Genomic DNA, 6,559 nt, shown 5'->3' with positions numbered 1-6,559 from the left:
GCTTCGCAGTGTCCTGACTGGTATTGCTCTCTAGGTGAATGAAGCAAATATAACATTTGATACAGGAATGTTAGGTCATGGCTAAAGTGTTTCCTTCATAATCACAAGGAAGACTGCTGTCAAGCAGATAGCCATCGATAGCATGTAGGAAAACCTCAAAAATCTTATTGTTAATGATTCAAGCTGAATGATCACAGAATGTTTTTAAGCATATTAATGAAAAGTTTAGTGGAAGGAAAACATGCATCAGAGTAGAATAGAAATAATATTTATTCTCCCTCGGTGGGAAAATTCAGCAGGGATAAATTCAGCCTTGAAAGTTCAGTGAAACACAGCCCATTGAAGAGTTTAAGGATGACTCATAATGCAACTGCAGTGGGGGGTCAGTGCTTTAACACCCACCACACATATATGCATACAGGACCTGGGCTACTGCTGAAGCATTGCTGGCTTGTTCTAAGCCACTTCTGAACCAGAAATAATATTAGAAGTGTCCTACCTATGCAGAAAAAGGATTGGACTGTTTCTCAAGTCAAGGTGCTTTTTTAAAGATGAAAGTTGCATTTCTTTTGGAAATTAGGGTCCGAAAGAAGAGGGAAGAGGCACAGAATCCAAGCTGCTTGTGGTCCAGTGTGAAGTACAGGGGTTGGACAATGAAACTGAAACATTTGGTTTTAGACCACAATAATTTATTAGTATGGTTTAGGGTCTCCTTTTGCGGCCAATACAGCATCAATTCGTCTTGGGAATGACATATTCAAGTCCTGCACAGTGGTCAGAGGGATTTTAAGCCATTCTTCTTGCAGGATAGTGGCCAGGTCACTACGTGATACTGGTGGAGGAAAATGTTTCCTGACTCGCTCCTCCAAAACACCCCAAAGTGGCTCAATAATATTTAGATCTGGTGACTGTGCAGGCCATGGGAGATGTTCAACTTCACTTTTATGTTCATCAAACCAATCTTTCACCAGTCTTGCTGTGTGTATTGGTGCATTGTCATCCTGAGAGTTGAGGTGCACATTTAATTCTGCCGTGGTTTTATGTTTTTTGGATACAATCCGGGTTAGCACCCGAACATCCCTTTCAGACAGCTTCTTCTTGCGTCCACAGTTAATCCTGTTGGATGTGGTTCGTCCTTCTTGGTGGTATGCTGACATTACCCTGGATACCGTGACTCTTGATACATCACAAAGACTTACTGTCTTGGTCACAGATGCGCCAGCAAGACGTGCACCAACAATTTGTCCTCTTTTGAACTCTGGTATGTCACCCATAATGTTGTGTGCATTTCAATATTTTGAGCAAAACTGTGCTCTTACCCTGCTAATTGAACCTTCACACTCTGCTCTTACTGGTGCAATGTGCAATCAATGAAGACTGGCTACCAGGCTGGTCCAATTTAGCCATGAAACCTCCCACACTAAAATGACAAGTGTTTCAGTTTCATTGTCCAACCCTTGTATATACTGTCAGTTCTGATTTGTGAAGTCATGTCATCTGCTGCTGTTGGTTCACGGTGTTGTATCAAATCCAAAGTCAGTGCAGCCATTTACCAGAATATTTTAATAGCCTATCATGCTTCCCTCTGCTGACAACCTTCATGGAGATGCTGGTTTCTTTTTCCAGCAGGACTTTGGCACCTGCCCATACTGCTTTAATGACCATGGTATCACTGTTCTTGATAGGCCTGTAAACTGGCCTGACCTGAACCTCACAGAGAATATATGCAGTACTGGATGTCCTTAACATCTCAGCAGAACCACAGGCTGATCACATCCATGTCATGCTGCAATGATGCAATAATTAATGTAAAAGGAGCCCTGATCAAGTATTAAGTACACCTGCTGGATATACTTTTCAGTAAGCTCAGATTTCTGTATTAAAATAACTTTCTTTATTGTCTTATTTAATTCTTTCATTTTCTGAGAATAGCTGTAAGCAATAATAATCAAAATTACTAAACATTTGAAATATTAAACTTTGTGTCTAATAAATCAAGATAATACACGTTAAATAGAATTTGTGAAATAAAAAAAACGTTTGAAGAATATTTTAATCGATCGATAGAAAACGCACAAAATGTTCCATTAATGTCCCGCCTTTGTTGTGATAAAGAGCAGCCTTTCACATCAGTAACATCCTGTTGGCAGCCTCTTATCTAACAGTTATTCTTCAACCAGCCTTTTCATCTGTACACCCTGTACGCAGGTTTATTAACACCTTCCTGCTATTGATTCAGTGCTTTCACCTTGTTCTCAGGGGTGAAAGTCACAATTTATTCACATGCTGACAAAACGGAAATTGAGTCCTGAATGATCATTTGGTTTTCATTGTTTGATGGCTGAATTTATAGAATAATAAAAGGTTATAGCTTCAGATAGAAAATCATATATTTTTTAATATGCTGGGCAACAAAATGTAACCTAACACAACAATAAAAGAGCAGAGTAGAGCTCAGCTATATGAAGAGAGTTTTCTATTTTGTTAACAGTGACAATACTGCAACAGATCCATCCCCAGCAATGCCTTTTAATTGCATTTTGTGATTACAGGTAATTTTATATAGGCTGCATTCAGACTGGTCTTGATGTGAATTCTTATGAATGCTATGATGGATTTTTCAGTGTTTGGAAATCTGCTCAGTATGATGGTAAAACGTGATCTAAAAGAGAACGGGGAATGGCACTAATGATGTACAGACTGCAGAACAAAGGAGGTCTGTTACCTTTTAGTATCAGTGAGCTGTACTTATGGTCTTGCAAAAAAGTACACGAGTATATATATGAATATATTCCTACATTTTCCACACTTTCTGTCAGAGGTACGAAGAAGACAATTTCACTGCACAAATTATTTTTTTTCTTTCACTGTCCCTGCAAACAGATCTCCTTATATGACCAACTAATTGTATTAACTATGTTTTAAACCACAAACCTTGCTAATGAACATTTCGCAATCCAAATCACCTGATCTCTACTCTACCGCCATCACTGGGAAATGGGAGTTAAACACACTGATTACAACTGCATTTTCTTACACTACCTGCTGATTATAAAAGACCAACAGTGTTTAAGAACTGAGTCAACATTAGAGTTTATTGATTCAGCAGATATCTGCAAGTGGAGCTCTATACGCCACATTGACTTACGTAATCTGGGTCACGACTAAAATCAAAATACACCGTGACGATATCTGATACTGAGCTGTGTTATTCTGATTCTAATAAGACATCTTCATATTGCTGAAACACAATTAACTCTGGAGTTAGTTTTAAAAATCTTGGAATTTCCAATGTTCTGATTGGTTGCTGGTCTCCATGACCTCACTCCTTGTTCCTGATGAAAGTGCTTCATTCCTATGTCACAGCTCAGAGTTTTTGCAGAGAAAGAACCAGTTTAACAGAGCCAGAGCCAGAGCTTGCAGCAGCAGTGGATAAACAAAGAACTCTTACTAGGTAAGCACTACCACCAATTTACCACTGGAATTGGTTTGGTGGGAAATGGGCTTCATAAGAATTTTAGTACCATGACAGATGCCCTTAGAATAACATTTCATGACACCTGCTTTACTGCACTGCTGCTAAACCTCACGGCTGATTATGCACTGAAAGCGAGACCTTTAGCTTCTTCCATTCACTACAGCTATGTTTTACGCAACCACTACTCAGCGCATAAATAGAAAGAATTGTGGTGATACAGTTGTTAAAAGAAATGGGAGAGTATCAGTGTTGATCAGAACAGGAGCTGAAATTATGTTTCTCTGAAGGCTGACAGAGTTTTAGTGTTTGAATGCCAATTTCAAGCAATCATTTACTACCAGCTGTGATGATCCCAGAGTGCTTTTAAATTCCTGAGTAGGAATAAAATTTCTACTAAATTCCTCCCCCTCACTAGATAATAAAATATAGAAATTTGTAACCTCATGAACCAAAGTTGGAGCCACAGACTTTGACAAGGATACTTTTGTCTAGGGGGGCTAATGTTTTGGGCACTGACACCTGACATCTGTTTGTTTAGTTTATTTCATGTTTTAGCATATTTTCGGTGACATATCCCCTTTAAAGGAATACTTTTTTCTTTTTATGTGGAACAGAGCTCAACAAAGTTCTTTTCTCAAGTATCTCACCTGTTGCAGGTTAATGCCATCCATAAATGCCTCTAATCTAAAAAATTATAGGATGATTTTTCATAAGTTCTACCTATCCTAGCCAATATTTTTGAATTAGCTTCTTTTTATGGAAGTTTATGAAAACTGCAGAACAGAATCAGCAAGCAGCAACATGTTAATGTATCACCCGACTGCTGAAAAAAACTTAATATCCCTTTAAGATAAATTTTTTTTTTCCTGGTTCCCCCCCCCCCACCCCATCTGAACTCAACTAACAACAAAATGTGAGTCATGTGACAAACCTTGGTTGTTTGGTTTCATCTATGAATGGGTAAAGGACGCACAGAAAAAGTTTCGGTAAGTTTGTTTAACTAAAACAAGTGTTTTTCAATCATTTTATTAGGACAAAGTCATTTCATCCTGACAGCTTACATTTATATGAACAAGCTGGTGTTTTTTCACTTGCCCAGAAGAGAAAAGGTGCATTTTCTTTTAAAAAAACTTGATAAAAAAAAGTATATAAACAATCAAAAAGTCCAGCTCTGTGGTATTTACAAATTACAAGATAAGACAATTCAAAGTGTGCTCCTGATGAAAACTGTATGACAAAAAACACATAACAAAAATACAAATGCAACCAAAGACTACAACTTATAAATAATTAAATTTACAGCAATAAATTAAATTAACAGATGAAGTTAATTTACAGTAATTTCGTTTCAGTTTTCAATGTAATAATAGGATCCTTTAAAGTAATAAGATTTTAAATATTCTCTGAAAGCCATGTGCAACATTGGTAAATGAGATTTATGAGGTGACGACACAATCAGGGACATGTGTACAAGGTAATGACTTCCACTGTTTTGCTTCTGTTCTGAACTTGGCATTAGGTAGTAATAAAAACAGGTTTAATAATGAACCTAACAGTTGAACACCAAGGAGGATATAAGGAATATCAGGATGAAATTACACTAATTAAGGTTGGTAATAATACTTCACCCAGCATATGTGCTACTGACTTAAAAAATTATCAAATCATAATATTAATATCTGCACAACATAATATTTAATTGGGGCCTGCCATAGCAATGCATGGCAGGCACCTATTACTATGTGCTATTACTTTTATTGGCGTTTTGAGTTACTATGGCGACGTAATTTACGAAAAACCACCCCACAAAATCCCCCATAGGAATGAATGGAGTCAGGGGCGGAGGAATCCTCAAAATTCACTGTTTTTGAGGCTCTGCTGTATCGCCATACTTTCACCTAGAAACACAGTTTGACTTTCAGTTTGTAGAAAAATCCGCCGGCTCTTCAGAAGTGAAAACGGTTTGTTGATAACTCCTACGGTTTCTCTAAAATTAGACTCCAAGCAACACAAAGTTTGCAAGAAAATCACACTCTAACAGTGGAGATGGCAGTTACTACAGCGTAGAAAGAGGGGATTTTTTAAGGAAAAATGTTTTTTAACTGGCACTCACGGCCACAGATTTCGCTCTAAAGTCACAATTTTCCGTCAGTTTGTAGGGCCGGGCCTCTGCTTTCACACAATAACTTCAAAATGGTTCCAAGTCTCATAGTTTTCTGTCAAAACACCCTCGATCGCCAAGAGTCAGTAGATTTCTGTAGGCCTTCTGCCATGTATTTTCAATGACAGTTTGACCAGTAATCCATGACTGACACCATTTATTTCCATCCTCCTATTTTATACTGTGAATGACATAGAGCTATGAAAATCTCCATGGTTGGGGACAAGGGATGGCTTTTGCCGAGAGTTTAAAAAAATTTCAAATACCATGTACGGTTTCCGAGATATTAGACTTTGTTCGGGAGCATGTTCAGGCATTTTTGTCTTTTTCTCCATTTTCCCTCTCTTTTCACCCAGTGTTGTGTCTTTATTATTATATTTTCACTAATAAAGGATGAATATTAATGTTCCCCTGTCCGTTCTGATAAAAACGGTCCAAGAATGACATCGATCGCCCCTACGGTTTCCGAGTTATGGCCAGTTGTTCGGGAGCATGCGCTTCCATGTTATAAAGCCTAGACCAGGGGAGACACAGAGTGAGGTGCTGCGTGAGTGAGAAACAGCAGGTGTCAAGTTACACTGACGCTCTTTGCTGATTGGCTGATTCATTCCTCACTGTTCTATTTATAGCTCTGTGTATCTCCTACTGTATATGTCTGGATGTGATTCTGTCTTTCTTTCTGCCTCTCTGTGTCTCACACTGGGACACACACCGACACACACACACATGCATGGATTACTATCTTTGTGAGGAATTCCCTTTATTCTCTTCATGTCTATGGCTTAAACATGAGCCGACCTCTAACCCTTTGACCATCTTCATAGGAGGTAACTACATGGCGGCCATTTTGTGCATGTACTGCTGTTTCAACACCCAGACAACTGTGATTAACCCTAAAGGGCAACTTCTTACATCACCCT

The sequence above is a fragment of the Girardinichthys multiradiatus genome, chromosome 11, assembly GCF_021462225.1.
Source record: "Girardinichthys multiradiatus isolate DD_20200921_A chromosome 11, DD_fGirMul_XY1, whole genome shotgun sequence".
In the NCBI taxonomy this organism is placed as follows: domain Eukaryota; kingdom Metazoa; phylum Chordata; class Actinopteri; order Cyprinodontiformes; family Goodeidae; genus Girardinichthys; species Girardinichthys multiradiatus.
This window is presented reverse-complemented; position numbering follows the sequence as displayed.